Consider the following 17,064-nt stretch of genomic DNA (forward strand, 5'->3'; position numbering starts at 1 on the left):
GCTTACAGTGCTGACACAACTTTGCAAGACTTATAAGAAATTTTTAAGAATTTAGCTTGACTGTAAATCATAGAAGAGGCTTCCATACACACATAGAAAAACCTTTTGAGCCAGATTCATGAAGTGAAAAAAAAAAAAGAAAAGAAAAAAAGAAGGAGCACTTTGTATGACATTAAGGAAACAGTGGTCACTACTGGTCAAGGAGAACAGACAGCGATTGTACCAAATTAAGCTCCAGATCCTACCTTTGACTTTTTAGTCCTGCTATACAATTCGCCAGAAGAGCTGTTTGCAAATATCAAGGGCAATACAAATAGAGTTATTATCATCACTCACTCTTCAAAGAAGTGACCTTTACTTTGGGCTAGTTTCTTTGGCAAGGAAGTTGGGCATGAAGCTACCAAAGTAACATTAAACAGCAAAAATCTGTTCTTGTAGCTACCCTCTCTTATTGGCAGTTTAACAAAACACCCAACTTCAGGCTCGGAGGTAAAATTGCTCAAGATAACCCACCTGAGACTCCCAGGCAGCATATTTATCAAAACAAGTTAAAATCACCTTCTAAGTAATTGCTGTAGAGGTGTTTCAGCACAGCAGACAGGCACATTTTCTGTGGGTTGTGCAATTGATCACTAAGTTCTAGTAACAGGTGCATCTTGCTTCTGGGGCCTTGAAACATGACAGCCTGTAAAAGACTATTAAAATCGCTTTGCTAACAAAGAAAAATCAATTGTTCTCCACAAGGAGGTGCCCTCAGGCACAATCAATATACAATAGCACAATGCTGGGCTGTAAAGCCTGTGAACAGATTCAAGCTTTTGATTAGGTAAAAGGTATAAAGGGTTGCCGTTCTTTCATTTCGCTGATGGACTAAGAGAGATAAAGATGTGTTTTGCTGCAAGTTGCATTTGGTTTTCCTCCAGATCAACTTGTTAAAAGGACAGTTTTTGGCTTTCGAGTATAAGCCTTTATAAAATATCATTTCACCTGTTTTCAGTTCAAAGAATGTGCGAGAGTCAGAGTTGATAAAGGACCCACTTATGAAACTAGGTGAAGAATCAAAATAGGGGGACTTGTGGGAGCCATGACACCATCCATTGTTAAAAGCTCCCGTCGAAAAGTTCATATTATTTCTGATTTTTCTGCTAAATGTGAGAGATTCTGAGTGGAGATGGGGTGAGGTCTTGGTACTCTGTGCACTTTTTCTACCAACAAATCAATAATCATCACATATTTCAAAAGTAGAAAAGTGGCATTTCCATGGCATTTACAAACTCCGTGTATTTTCATAAAGCTTTACCTGTATGCCAACAATCTTTGAAGCAGGTACAAAATTCTAAATGAAATTCAATTCAGGCTGTTCAGATGGGGTACAAGGCATGCTTTTAGGAACTAAGAAATGTATACTGAGAACATGGAATGCTTCTCTAATCAAAGAATGTTATATAGTTGAACAATGCAGACAAAACCCATTGAACAATTGTCAGTAACTTTTCATACTTACCTAGATTGTGTATATATTAACAGATTGGAAATTCAGTGTTAAAAATATTAAATGGTCTTGATTTTTTAAAACCAGCAGTGTAACTTGGTATTTTCATGGAAAATTAATTACATGAATGATTGAGCATAAAACAAAAATAAAGATATTTTGTAATTTGCATGGTGTTGGGAAGAACACATAATTTAGGGAATAGTATTTGCTTCACACAGATCAGCTAGTAAGTGTCATTCAGGAAAACATCCAGGCTCATGAGTTTGAGTTTAACCAGATTAATCCCTGGTTAATCTTGTCCCTGTGTAAATGCTTTGGCCAAAGAGAAGTCAGATAATTGCCAGACAGAAAGCAATGTGGTTCTCAGGTTGTGCATTCAAAATAAAGATATGGAAGTTTGACAGTTAATGTTAGGAACTAAGACCAAAATTCTAAGACAGCAGAGAGCTGTAGAGTCAAAAACCAGGAGAGATCTGAGATTGTTCGCTGTAACAGCCACCTACATGCTGCTGCCAACTTTTCAATTGGAATGAATGAGACATAACTATATATTATCCCTGATCTGCATCTCAAAAAAGGGGGGGGGGGACGAGTTTACATTTGTCTCTGATCAGACACTTTCAACATCCATATGTTTTGCTCAAAAAATGCTAAGAGGAGATTTTCAGGTAGATGAAATTGATACAAGAGGGAAGCATATAAATGAAGAAACAGTATTTGAAAGAGCAATGTATTTGGAAAGTTATAGGCAAACCTAAATAGTTATTGACAATATAAAAGGAATATGATGCTTTGGGTTTAAAAATGTGTGTGTGTGTGTGTGTGTGTGTGTGTGTGTGTGTGTGTACACAGCGTTTTAAGGTCATTGCATTGTCTGGAAAACAGTAAAGGTGTTAATTTATATCTGTCTTTAATCAGACAAAAAGAGTGTTGTAATCTTTAGGGTGGAGTTAATGTGTCAAAGTATGTTGTAATAGTGAAAACAGTACAAGAATGTGTAGCTAACAAGCTAATGGGTATGGAATTTAATAATTAAACACAAACAGAACTTAGAAGGAGGAAGCAATGTACACAGGACAGATAGAAGAAACAGAAAACAAACTGCAAGATAGGAGATTTAAACACCAAGATATAAGTAAAAACATTAAATATAAATAAAATTACAATTAAAAGATGATATAAACACTTTAAAACGACTAAACTCAAATAAATGTTGCTTCTAAGAGACATAGCCTCAATATCAAAATTCAGAAAATTTAAAATAAAAGTGTAATAAAAGAATTATCGAGGGGTTCCCATTGTGGCTCAGTGGGGTTAAGAACCTGACTGGTATCCATGAAGATGCAGGTTTGAGCCCCAGCCTCGCTCAGTGGGTTAAAGGATCTAGTGTTGCCATGAGCTGTGATGTAGGTCTCAGATACGGCTTGGATCTGGCCTTGCTGTGGCTTTAGCATAGACCGGCAGCTGCAGCTCTGATTAGGCCCCAAGCTGGTGAACTTCCAAATGTCACAGGTACAGCCTTAAAAAAGAAAAAAAAAAATGAAAAAGAATTATCCAGCAACATAAAAGGAAGCTTTGGAACTACATTAATATTATGCAAAGCAGACTCTAAGGAAAGATAAATAAAGATCTGAGAGACATCTCACAATTATAAAAGTGCAAAACCACTACAAAACTGTAATAATTCTAAACATGGACACACCTAATAACATAGCTTCAAGATAAATCATGAGCAATTTCACAGGGCTGCAAGAAGAAATAGTCAATTTCACAATTATATTGAAAGATTTTCAAACAATTCTCTCAACTAATAGGACAAGCAGATAAATCAGGAAGAAGGGTTGAACCACACAATTAACTGATTTGACATAATTGACAAATATAGAATATCTAACCTAACACCTGCATAATATGACTAATTTAAGCTAAAATCCAAGGGAATCTGTTTATTATAACATTGTAACTGGGAAGACTATGCATGGATCTTCATGTTTCAAACATCACTGCACCAAGGATCAAAAACACATGGTGGATTTTTTTTTTTTTTTTTGCATTTTTATTCCTAGCTCAGTTCGGCTTAACTGTTTGATTTCATTACTTCCTGTTCATAATAAGCTGTCTTTTTGAGACCTAGTAATATGCACTCAAGCAATTCTAAATATATATTATTCTAACACTGAAATTCCAAAGGCAAGAGACAGTCATCCATGGTAGTGCCTGCTAAAAATGTAGGGAGTACTCTGATTGACCTGGATTTGGTCTCAGGCTAATCCCTAAATTAAATATTGAGGACTGGAAGATGGGTAAAATACCTAGTTCTGTCAAATTTCCTTCTAATATCTAACTTAATGCAGCTGAATTAAAATCCTGCAGAGCAAAAGAGGAGTTTGCCAAATAAAAATGTTTACTACGACTGCATAAGTAATTCTAAACTTCCATCTTCCACTATTGTGATCCCACACAGAGCCTGATACTGGATCATAATTGAAAAGTTTCAAGAAAAGTGGTAACTGGACCACCTTGCGCTACAAATTCATCCTCGAATACCTTTAGTCAAGAGCATAGAGAATACTGTTTATTTTCTTCTCTTTCAACTTTTCATTTGGAAATAATTTCAAATTTTCATAAAGATTGAAGTAATGTTATAATGAACGTCTCTATTTCCTTCACCCAAATTTATTAACTGTTAACACTTGGTCACACTTTAAAATTTATCGTAATGTTCATAAAGTGTGTCATGTATGTGTCTGTTTCTAACCCATCTCAAAGTATACTGCAAACATCATGGCCTTTTCCCTTCTCAGTACTCATTTCCTAAGTACAAGGACATTCTTTTATACATTACAGCACAATTACCAACATCAGGAAATTTAACACCAATACAATGCTTTTATATAGTGCACAATCTATGTTAAATTTCATCAACTATCTCAATGTATTTAATGAGTTTTCCGATGTTGGATATTTAGGTTCCTCTTTTCTATCCAAACTCCTTTTGATCCTATACTTTCTGAACCCCTGTGTACCATGGTAGACTACCTTTTGCATGCCTTTCTTCTTGTTGCTCTCTGCTGTTTTCGTCTCTCATTCCTTCTCTGTGTTGCCTCCATGAGAACCAAATATACAGTGGTAGTGGTATTTTCTCCTTTCTCCTGCCTTCTAGACCTACACTGCTCTGTTTATCCCCTTTTGAGGCCAACAGTTATGCCTAGGTCTGTATATAGTTTGGGATTCTATGATTCTATGGCCATAAGACGTTATTCATGATGAGAAAAAAATTTTTTTCTCTTCAGAAAGAGAAAGGAGACAGTGTTCTCAGGTCATTAAACAATGTTCCTCCTAAGCCCAGAGTATATTAACATCCCCCTGTAGCTAGAAATAAGTCAGTTACTCTAATATTCTATAAACTACACTGAACTTCCAGTCACTTACCTTAACTGAAAAAATTTCATTGATTTGTTTTTGCATGGTTACCTTTTATTCAGGAATATAGCTTTGTTATTTTCTCAAAAATGACCTTGACATGGATTTCCTGCTGGTTGATTAAACTTTAGCAGAAGTTAAAATAATGGTCCAACAGTATATCCTAGGACCCAGCACTTTCACTTCTAAGAGTTTAACAACAACAAACTCTAAGATAAAAATACAAAGATGAATCTATCTAGAATTTATAATAATACAAAAAAAAAAAACCCTAGGAGAAACTAAGTGTCCAAATTTGAAAACTGGTTAAATAAATCATAGAACATCTACACAATTAAGCATTATATAACTTTCAAACATAACTTTAAAAAGTCATAATGTACAATTATACTCAAGAACACAGAAAGTTGTCCAAGTCAGTAAATCAGACCACGAACTGATTATGCTAGAATTACTCCCAGATTAGATAGTAAAGGTTGGGATTAGATAGATTTCTTTTTTTCTTTTTGTCTTTTGTCTTTTTAGGGCTTCATCCATGGCATATGGAGGTTCCCAGGCTAGGGGTCTAGTCGGAACTGTAGTTGCTGGCCTACACCAGAGCCACAGCAACACCAGATCCAAGCCACATCTGCAGCCTACACCACAGCTCATGGCAATGCCAGATTTCTTACTCTGAAGACAAAAAGCAAACAGACCAAAAACTAAAAATGTTCTTGAGGGAAACTGTAGATCAAATATATGAAATCCAAAAGAATTTTCTGGGCCACAGTCAGTCCTGATACAGTGATTTTCATATTAATACCCTTTAACAGTCCTGTACCTTTACAAGAATATCTCCCTCGTGACCACTTGACTGTCAGTTTCAGAGCATCTGTATATTCAGCTTCTGTGCCTGTCACAGAAGATTCAATCCAGGACCTGAACAAGCTCAGAGGGAGGACCAGACTCAGCAGTGTGTACAGTTTATATTCCTCTTCTCTAACCCATCACTCTCTTACGCACTTTGGTGATCCAGCCTAAGTATAGCGGTGCAGCAAATAATGTAACACAACTTTTCCTTTCCCTTCCTCCAGCCTATGGGCAAAGTTGAAATATACCTGAGGCCAGAACCGAAATTACTGAGTTCCCTTAAAGCTGGAAACAGTGGACAGACGTATTATAGACTCTGCAGCTGGTTATCCTGGACAAGGTAAAGAGCAAGTCAGGTCTGTCACACCCAGTCAAAACAGTCCAGAATGATTTTGCCCAAGACCTTTATGGCATTTATCTTCTGCTTCTAGAGAAAGGGGATAGTGCCCTCATGGGCCACATGTAGAGGTAAATATTGGTTCTAGGCTGCCCAGCTCATTCACATCCCTGGTCCTCTTCGTGTCCCCACACATAAGATGTTTGAAATTCTTTTGCCCCATTGTACTTGCTGTGTTCACCAAGCAATAACACATGACTTTTATTCAATGCTTGCCCAATATTTTAGTAAAATCATCTCATCCAAGTTCAAATTCAGCTAATTATTACAATTATTAATTTATTATTACAATATGAGTTTTCTATTAGTTAATACAAAATATAGATAGAATAAGCAAGGAGATACAGTTGGAGGATAAGTTTTAGATGATTTTCCAGAGTAAATATTTATAGGGTGAGGCAGGGGACTGGCGCAGGGGAACAAAGGGCCTGTGAAAGTCTAGTGTTAGGTTTGGATTGAGACATACTACATTTAAGAGACTTCTGGAATATCCAATTTGAGATGTCCAACAGTAACTCTGAAATGAGGATTTGGAGTTGGGGTTAAGAATTAGACTCTTAGAATACATCAGAGTGAGTGGTAGTTGGAACCACTGGATTCAAAGAAATAATCCAGGGAAAATCTATGAAGTGAGAGTAGAAAAAGGCCAAAGAGGGCCAGCAGAGCAAGTACACAGGTTACAGATAGGAGTGAGCAAAACGGCAGGCCGGAGCATTATCTGGATGCCTCTTAAAGACAGAGAAAGTGGCCAATTTTTACTCAAGTTTTATTTGTCGCAAAGTCCCCCACAAGTCAACCTAGAACTCAATCTTTGTAAATACTAGAAATATTTATGTCATAACATGCCCTCTCTATGCACAGGAGAAATTGTTCCTTCTGTCCAGAAGCAGCTAGTGCATGACCAAAAACTTCCTTCCAGTTTTTTTTTCTTTTTATAGTTTTTTAATGTTTACTTTCTGTTGAATTTTATAAATTATAGTGATAGACACTGTTGTGCCAATTTCTGCTGTATAGCATAGAGTAACCCAGTCACACACACATGTACATGTTCTTTCTTATATTGTCTGCCATCATGGTCTCTCACAAGAGACTGGATATATTTCCCTGTGCTACACAGCAAGACCTCTTTGCCTATCCATTCTTTTTTTTTTTTATAATTTTTTAATTTTTCCACTGTACAGCAAGGGGGTCAGGTTATCCTTACATGTATACATTACAATTACATTTTTTTACCCCACCTTCCTTCCAGTTTTCCTTGATGTAGTCTACCTACGTGTGTTGACTCTGGCTGTACTTAAATTTTATAGGTCCTGTTAGGATCCTTCCTATTGCACTAGCTCCTGCTCACCTTGATAGCGGGCCTTGGTCAACTACCTCTTTTTCCTTGTTCTTATTCCTTATCCTGCCCTCATCCACTCCTGTTGATGCTCCAATGCCTCCAGACCAGAATCTACCTCTTACCTGATTCTACTAGCATCACAAGTTTTCAGATACCCTGTTTCTGAGGGCCTACTATTCTAACAGGCCTGAGTGATGGAGGTCTGAGCTATTATAGGGCTATTTTCACTTGTTTAACTTTTTGTTTTCAATCTTTTTCTCTTTAGGACCGATAACTGGGAGCCTTGTTAATAGAAGCCAGGTTGACTCATTAGCCTAGATACAAATACATTCACATGCAAATACATTCAAAGACACCCTAATCAATAATGCATAAAGTGCCATCTTCCTCAAGCTGGAATTTTTTAATAGCATGAATTGATCGATCATGATGGAAAGATTGGCCCACCCCTAATCTCCAATCTTCAAGCCCATAGAGTATTCTACAATGAAAGGCAACACTAAGTAACAGTTTAAATAGACTTTCTTTTAGTTTCTCCTGCTATATTTTTTCTGTCTTTTTAGGGCCATACCTTCAGCATATGGAGGTTCCCAGGCTAGAGGTCAAATCGGAGCTACAGCTGCTGGCCTACACCACAGCCACAGCAACACTAGATCCGAGCCACCTCTGCCACCCACATTGTTGAAGGCATGAATATGCGATGTGACAAGGAATGGAAAGAAAAGACTGGCGCCATAGAGTGGCTGTAGAGGTCAGTCTATACAAAGTCTTGTGACACTCTCATGACCCTTGAGGCAAAACAAATTAGAACAACATCAAAGAAGGGCATCTTGAAAACAAGATTGCTGAAGTATTGATGTTGCTGAAGGAAAACCATCAGCTTTGACATTCTCAGGACTGGAGCCTTGGGGGATTTTTGGGAGAGGCCATAGATGTCTTGAAGCAAACAACAAATTATGGCCTGGGAGGGCTAAAACACTTATGATTACTTTATGTGCTTAGGAATGCCTGTCCTAGCATATCTTGCTTCCCATCTGTTTGAAGTAAAATACCGATGTATCCCCTGCATGTACAAGGAAGTAGAAAATAGTAAATAAATACCTTGAGTTGGCTCTGAGGGTTGCTATTGCCTCCTGAAGGCAGTAGCCCCCTGATCCCCACTCTATTTCTTTGTCTCTTTCTTCTTATTTTTGTGGCACCGCTGACTTCGGGACCTGGATTGATGAGCAGGCCTCATCACCACATCACAACTCATGGCAATGCCTGATCCTTAACCCACTGAGTGAGGCCAGGGATTGAATCCACATCCTCATGGATGCTCGTTAGGTTTGTTAACTGCTGAGCCACAATAGAAACTCCTTTTCTGTCATTTATAACTGAGCCAGGGTGCTGTTGTTGAACTGATCTCTGGGGCAGAACTGAAAAGACCCTCCAGTCAGCTTGTTGCAGATGTGGGTATGATGCTGAGCTTCACAGCATCAATGGCACTGTATTTAAAAGCATTCTTTCCTCACCGGAGTACTACTGATCTTGTTCCAGACGAAGCCTGAACTCAGAACTTCCACACATCCTTTCTTGGTTTATTTCTTTTTTATCATTTGGGAATGTCAGATGTTAAACTTCTTGAGAACATATTTGAAGATGATTAACTTTGTGTTCTCCACAATTTCCTTGTGGTCTCAACATAGAAAGCAGACACTAATACTGGGTAGGGTCGGGGAGGGGCATAAACCCAGGGCCCTTTTCTTAGGCTCTTCCCAGAGGAACTCAGAATTGCAAGAAAATGAAGCCCCAGGGTCTAATTACAATCCTCACCCATCACTTTCCTCAACTAATTGCCTCCTAATTGATGAGCTCGTATCCATTCTTGATAGACCTCAATATACCCTGCATACATCTACACTAGAACTTTTTTTTAAAACGAAAATATCATTCTTCACACTTCTGCTTAATAGATTGGTGATGACTCACCTTAACCCAAAGCTGAGTTTCTAAAGTCTGCCTTAAACTAAGAATCATTTGAGCCTTATCTTAATAATTAAATTAACAGTAAAATGTAACATTTTTTCAATTAGTTTGCAATTCTAAGAATTTTATGCATTTCTATGCCTACATATTATGATAAACAGAATAGTGGACCCCCAAATTTACAGACCCCCTCTGAACCCTTTATCTTTCCACAGGAGAATTTGAAACTCTAGTTGTAGAGTCTCTCAATAATTTCAGTCCCAGGCATCCTTCTTATCCTCTATCCCACCTAAGTGAGGTCAGTGGACCACTTATAGCAGAAGCACATGGCATTAGGATTCCTGGGACCTCTCCCAGGCCCACTGAATCTGAAACTCAGAATCTTTAAAAACAAAATCCCATGTGATTCCAATATTAAAGAACCCAGCTCTGGTAGGTCAAATATGCAGTGCTGTTCATACAGGTTGAGCATGCATTAGAATCATTTTGGAAGCTTTATCAGAAGGAGCATGGCACCTCTCCCTTTTTCTGTTTTTTTTTTTTTTTTTTTTTTTTTTTCACTGGGAGTTAGGGATTAGAATGCACAGCTTAACAAAGTTTTCCCGAAGATTCTGACAATCCCAGATTTTCTCTCTTTCTCTCTTGTTCACTTGCCAGTCCCTATTTTCTACCTGGAAATTCCCACCAGATTTATATGCTTGGGTTATACATCATTTCATCTATAAAGATGTCTCCACATCCACATTCAAGCAAGATTAACTGCTCTCATAACTGGACTCAGGTACTTATTGAATATTTAGAATGCAAAATTTTGCACACTGAGTTAGAGTCAGTTATCTGTCTCTTTCTTGCCTATGACACTGAGTTCTTCAAGAGAAGCTGTGTCTCCTTTATTTTTGTCATCTCCAGAGCTTATTCAATAAATATATGCTGAAGTAATTAAGAATGATTCATTTTATAAACACAACAAAAAGGTATCTCAGTACGGTGATAAGGAAGTCAGTGAGATAAGGTCTAGAGTGGCAGTTTTGACCCTCTCACTTCTAGAAAATGCTGTATGGTCAGATGCAAAGCAGGTTTGCTCCATGTTTTCCTAAGGTTTTGTTTGCTTGTTTTACTATGAGTATCAGCGTAGTGACCAATGCCATGTTTAAAGCTGTCATTTCCACTATGGGAAATTTTAGGATGAATTTAAATGTTATTTTCCTTGAAATTCAAAAAAGGATATTAAGAGCCAAAGACAGTTTGTTCACTCATATTAAATGCCCCTCCCTGCAGAAAAGTTAATATCCCCACTCTGTGGAACTCAAGTTTGGGCAACAGACATTCTTTGGCCAATGACCATGAACAGAAGTGCTAGGTTAACTTCAGAGCAGAAGCACTAAGAGCCAGCAGATGGTTACCATGTTCTCTTTCCTTAGACCCCAACAATCATCAATATACTGGCTGAAGACTGTGCCATCAAAAGAAAGCCTGAAGCAGGACTGCAGCTGACCCATGGTGGATATGAAGACAAAAAAATAAACTGTGTTTTCGTAAACCACTTTGCGCAAGTTGACACATCCCGACAAATTCAAGGCTTTTGTGACATTGCACCCTTGAATTCCCTAAGCAGGTATAGCAATACACCAGAATGTGGAAAACTTAATTACTGAGTTTGCTATGGTGAGTGTATTTCAAATTTTTTTTGAACTTTTCTGGGGTAGAGGTGACCTTAGGGAGGACTTAGAAATGTGTGTGTGTCTAAGGATTTGGCTGTTATCGTCACCAGAGGACCTACTCACAGATGCCATACAACACGTGAGAGAGTCTTGCTCCAGAATTGATCCACATGCTCACTGTTCTTGTGGGGAGACAGTGAACTATATAAACCACTTTAAAAAATGCAGATTAATCATATCTCAAGAAATATGAGAGAAAGAAGAAAGAGATGGGGGCACATAGATTGAGTAGTTATGGTCATAAAGGATTATGAAAAGTATGTATTGGGATTTGCATTTTTATTTAAATAAGTTAGCAAATCTATCAGTTTGTCAAGACTGTTCTTAAGTTTTTGGCAAACCCTTGTATAAGAAACCATTGCTTTTCTAAATTTTTGGCACATTCTCAGGTCAATTTTTTAATCAAAGTGTAAAATTTGAAGACTCTTAGATGTATAGAGTCTCCCCTTCCCAGGATTTTAATTTTTGGTTAATGTGGTTATAAATTTATTAGTTCTCAGGTTTTTTTTCAGTTGAGTGTCTTTCCAGCTCTTTAGAAAATGCTGATTCTCTTTTGCTACTTACCTTAATAGATGTTAAATATTTTAAGATTAACTTTACAATTCCTTTCCCTTTTAACAATGCATATTTTGATCTTTCATCATGAGCCAATCCTGACATTTTGTAATCATTCTTTGTTGCTATGCTCCAATTTCCCTCTATGCTTTTTATTATTATAGAAAAGGATGTTTCCAAAGGCAATAAACCCAGATTTCCAGAAGTGACTTTAGCATTATATTAGAAACTGATGAATTTTTTTCAAACTCATTTAAAAGATCAAATATCCTGTTAAATCTCTTGGGTGATACCCGACTTTGTAAACTCACATGCAGATTTCTGTTTCCTGTCACTTCATTGCATTCTCTGGCATCACTGAGTATTTTTCTCCTTTCCAAGCAACTCTGGTGCTTTGCATTTGACATATGCATTTCTCAGCTGTGCCAGGGCTCCACTGTAATTTTACTGTCCTCACTGTTTTTAGCAGCACCTCTCAATTTAGTATCAACTGTGAATTTCATTGGCATGGTTCTACTCCTTCCTATTTATCTAATTAGGTGTCCTTACAACTTGCACCTGGAGGGCAGCAGCTACTGTGAAGTCTACACTTGTTGGTGGGATTCAAGTGTCCTGAACATTAAAAAATTGGGTAACCAAGAGTGCTTGTGCTATTTTCTTCATTAATCTTTAGCATAAGCCAGGAGGACTTATAGTATGTCTTACCACATATAAGAATATGGATGACATAAAGAATAGACTTGTCTTGAGACATAGAAAAGAGGTCAAATAAGAGCATCATGACAAAAATCTTAGAGCATTAAGTGAATTAAATGATCCAGTGATATAAGTAACTATTGAATCAAAAATGTTTGAGGCCGAGTCTTTCTCCTTCCCCTAAATCTAGATTTGACTGTATGTATTGTGTGATATCCTGGGGTACATTCTGAATCCTTTATTCCATTTCTTTTTACAAGCTCAAGAAAGCCATGTGAATGTTAATATGGACTGAATAAATCCTATGATCACTGCAGCACCTTATGATGTGTATCTAGGCTGCGATATCATGGTTGATTATGACTTCTTTTTCTTTGCAATCCTTCATTTAACTTCCATTCCTTACCTCAGTGTTAATATTCCTGACTATTTGAATTCATGTTAGAGTTCATGAGATGCTGTATAAAATGTTTTGCTAAAATCCAAATGTACTACATCTCCAACACTGCATTCATCCATTAATCTTGCCATTCAATAAAAAAAAAAAAAAAGGCCATCAGGTTTGTTTGGCATGATTTGTTCTGTGTAAACCCAAGCTGCTTATTGCTCAATGGTGCTTAAACGATAAGTAGTGCTCAGTGCAAATTTCTTCATCTAACTTCTCACTTTAGCTCAGAAAAGTCTATACTGTTTTTATTCATAGATTTTTTTTTTTCTCCTGGCATATAGCTAGTTTCTAGGTCCTAAAAACCAGAGAACAGAAAGAACATACCCATTGTATTAGCTGCCACTTTTTCTTTTTTTTTTGCCTTTATATTACTTATTTTCCCCATTTATTATCCTTACAACTTCTTATTAAATTTTCATTACATGTGAGTAATCCCTTTATTCCTATTTTCCTGTAACATCTTTTTAGGGAAAGTGTTCATGAGTAGAGGGACAAGAGGACCATGAGAACAAAATTTATTTTAAACATTTCCATTGAGAATAAAAGGCAATGCTTTGGTTATATTTATGTAATGTCTTTATCCAATTAGTCATGAAATATAATAAAGATACAGTTGTAGTTTCTCTCATAAGCCTAAATCTCACATGCAATGGATGATAATAATGTCATTTTAACAGATTTCTTCACTTTTACTTGACCATAACTTAAATACTTGCTATGCATTGAAACATGTCCTACCCCCTCCCCCCCACCAAAGATATATGAAGTCCTAAGTGCAACAGCTCACAATATGATCTTATTTGCAGATAAGATTGTTATCAAGCCAGGTTCATCTTACCTGTTAGACAGCAAGTCAAAGCGCTGAGACACCAAGGTTTGCAGCAGAGACGGTTAGTTCCTAAGGCAGCCATGTAAGGAGACAGGAGAACAAACCTCAAATCTGCCTTCCCCAAAAGCAAGGGGTTCTGGGTACTTTGGGAAATAGCAAATAACAAAGCAGGGCTGGGAAGGGTGGGGTAAGGTGATTGGAAAAAGATGCTGTAATAGTGGTTCTGCGCTGGCGTAATTAAGCTACAGGCCTCTGGGGTCAAGAGGTCACTGAGAGAACGCTCACATATGCCCAGTTGGAGGGTCGGTGGTCTGAGCCAGTCTTCAACTGACTCAGATTCACCTAGACGCAGCTGACTCCAAGTTCCTAGAAAGCAGCTCAGGCAAGCATCTTCTTATTTAGACCACGTGCCACTTGTAGAGCATGGCAAATCTTAAAATGATCTTTATTAGTGAAGGCAGGTGAAATGATTTAACCATGTTTTAGAGTCTTTACAGAGGTTAAGTTAAAATGAGGTCATTAGTATGGGCCCTAACCAAACATGACTAGTATCCTGAAAAGAAGAAACTGGATCCAGAAGTAGATGCAGAGGAAAGATGATAAGAAGAGAAACAGGGAAAAGGAGAACAGCTATGAGCCAAAGAGGCCTGGAACAGATCCAGCCCTTAGAAGATACCAATCCTGCCAACACCCTGATTTTGGACATCTAGTCTCAGAACTTGAGACAATAAATTTCTGCTCTTTAAGCCTCCCCGTTGGTACTACTTTAAACTAATATATATCTATGCAGTATCTATGCAAATTGTTTGGTTCTCATTTTTCTTCTTAGATTGTACTCTTCCACTTCTTGCTTATCACTGCTTTTATGCACATTACCATGTCAGAAGGCTTTAAGGACCTATAGGAATCAAAACACTCTTGAAGGAAAATGGAAGAATAAAAAGGACATTCTCTATTCAGCAGTGTTACCATTCTGAAAATGATAGTACTATTTTTAGGGACTTTGATGAAGACTGGACTCCCAGCAGGCAATCCTACTTCTTGCTTAAGTTTTGAGTCACTTGAGGGAATTACTTCTTATCCAGCAGGCGAGGGGCTTGATGTGACTGTAAAATGCCACACCTGTTTACATTCAAAGAGTGAGGACAAAAAAACCAAGGGCTCTGAATCTTGAGCGAAGTAGTGCTAGAATGGAAAAATAGTTGGTAATCATTGATTTCAGTAATGGTGATCTGAATAGATTGATGATTACTTCTTGCTATTAGGATTTTTTTTTAAAGCTATGTTCGTTAGCATTTCCATCAGTTTTGCCTTCCACTCACTATCCTACTAATCTCCTTTTCCACTTAAAATTGGTAGAGTTATGGTGCCTTCACTCATGAGCATATAAAGTTTATAAATTTAAAAATCTCTCCAGTTCAGCTTACAAAAACCCAGATAGATGGCTAGGTCCCTAATTCCAACAAACATCCACCATGCTTTGGCTGATAAAATATAAGATGCAGTAATATTAAAAAATAAAATTTATGATAACTGTTGTGGACCACTACAGGTATGGGGCAGGGGGAGAGATTAATTTTATCAGATCTGGAAAATTTTCCCTGTCAGGGATATCTGTCCTGGAAGCGTGGTGTGATGATTCCATTACAAAGAGTCATGGTGCAAGGCAACCCCAGTAGAGTGTTTCAACCAGGCTTTTTTGATCTAGGGTGCAGGTAAAGAATACATTTATTTTCCAAACTTTGACATTAAAAGTGACATGCTAATAATATGCAAGGCCAATAGGTGCATTGTCCTAGACAAACAGGGACCATACAAGGCAAAGTGGGGTACTTAAGCAGGTATTAGCTTATGAGCTTACTGCTATAAAATGGGCACTACAATGAACTATTGGATGGAATGGCTCAAAGACTGGAGTAACTGAATATTAGAAGGATGCTATACTCTTCTTTTTGAGCATCAGTAGTAGGTGAGTCCAGTTGGCCAGACTGTGTACCAAGAATGCCTACAGCATCTACAAAATGAGGCTTCTTGACTTTGAGAACCTCCCAGTCACTTGGTTATTGTTGCTTAGAATCACCAAAAATTAGTGCAATGACACCTTCACAAGACAGTGAGGATTCACACTCTTACAAGTAGGTAATTGAAATGCTTTTAATCAAGATGTTCAGGGTCAAGGCAGCCTAAAAGTTAATAAGTCAGTAGTCTGCCCAGCCTTGATTTTTATTTAAATGTTCAATGTCCTTCTGCATGATGGACTACACAGATTTACACTTAGTGATTAATAAAATGCTTCATTTTATAGTAACAAGCATAATTGAACTTGAACATTCATTATCTTTGAATAAAAGTATCCCTACTTCCCACCATCACAAGCATTCTTGAGCCCACTTCTTTATAATACACCTTTTCCATAGTCAATGCACTAAGTAATAGATCAGTGCAGCCCAACTGACATACGATGTTGTATGTCAGTTCTCTACATGGGGATCAGATTCATATGGGTTAGTCTTATTTAATTTGAGTTCAGGGATCACTTTTTATAATATACTTTATCTTCCATAGAGTCTACCTATGGGGTGAGGCATTTCATTTGGATGCAAAGTACACAATCAATGGATTTGATAGCAATGTTTAATACTAATTTGTAGAATATTCAGAACTGGGGATTTCGAGGGATTAAATCAATGGATTTCCCAACATAGGACAAATGGAAATGAATAATCCAAAATCTGCTCTAATATGAGCAAATTAATACTCAGTGAATAAATCAGTATGCACTGTATTTCTCCTCTGGAATCTAAATTATCCAAATATTTATTTTCATGTCTCCTTGTTTTGATTTTAGAAACACTGCCTCAGGGTTTCTACATGATCACAAATGTTATGAAAATAAGTAAACAGTAAATTCTAGAGAAGTCTTTTCAGTTGATTCTATTTCATAGATTTCAGAGGTTAGCATGTGAAATAATTAAAATGCCAATTTTATGGGCTGTTGGTTACACATGCAAAACAAGCTCTTCATGAAACAAACAAGTCAACAAACAAATTTGGAATGTTATCGCATTTGGGCCTGGTATTATGTATTTAAGAAAAAAATAAATGATAGGATCTTACCTCTTCAGATGCTGCCCTTTCAATAGTAAGTGAAAATTTACTCCATAAGTGAAGGATTTTATTTTACTTATTTATTTTTTTTTTTTTGTCTTTTGTTGTTGTTGCTATTTCTTGGGCCGCTCCCGCGGCATATGGAGGTTCCCAGGCTAGGGGTTGAATTGGAGCTGTAGCCACCGGCCTACGCCAGAGCCACAGCAACGCAGGATCCGAGCCGCGTCTGCAACCTA

This window comes from Sus scrofa, chromosome 9 (assembly GCF_054392235.1).
Source record: "Sus scrofa isolate SSC_HxYL_T2T_F1_AM1 chromosome 9, Sscrofa_HxYL_maternal_Yorkshire_Landrace_v2.0, whole genome shotgun sequence".
NCBI lineage: Eukaryota > Metazoa > Chordata > Mammalia > Artiodactyla > Suidae > Sus > Sus scrofa.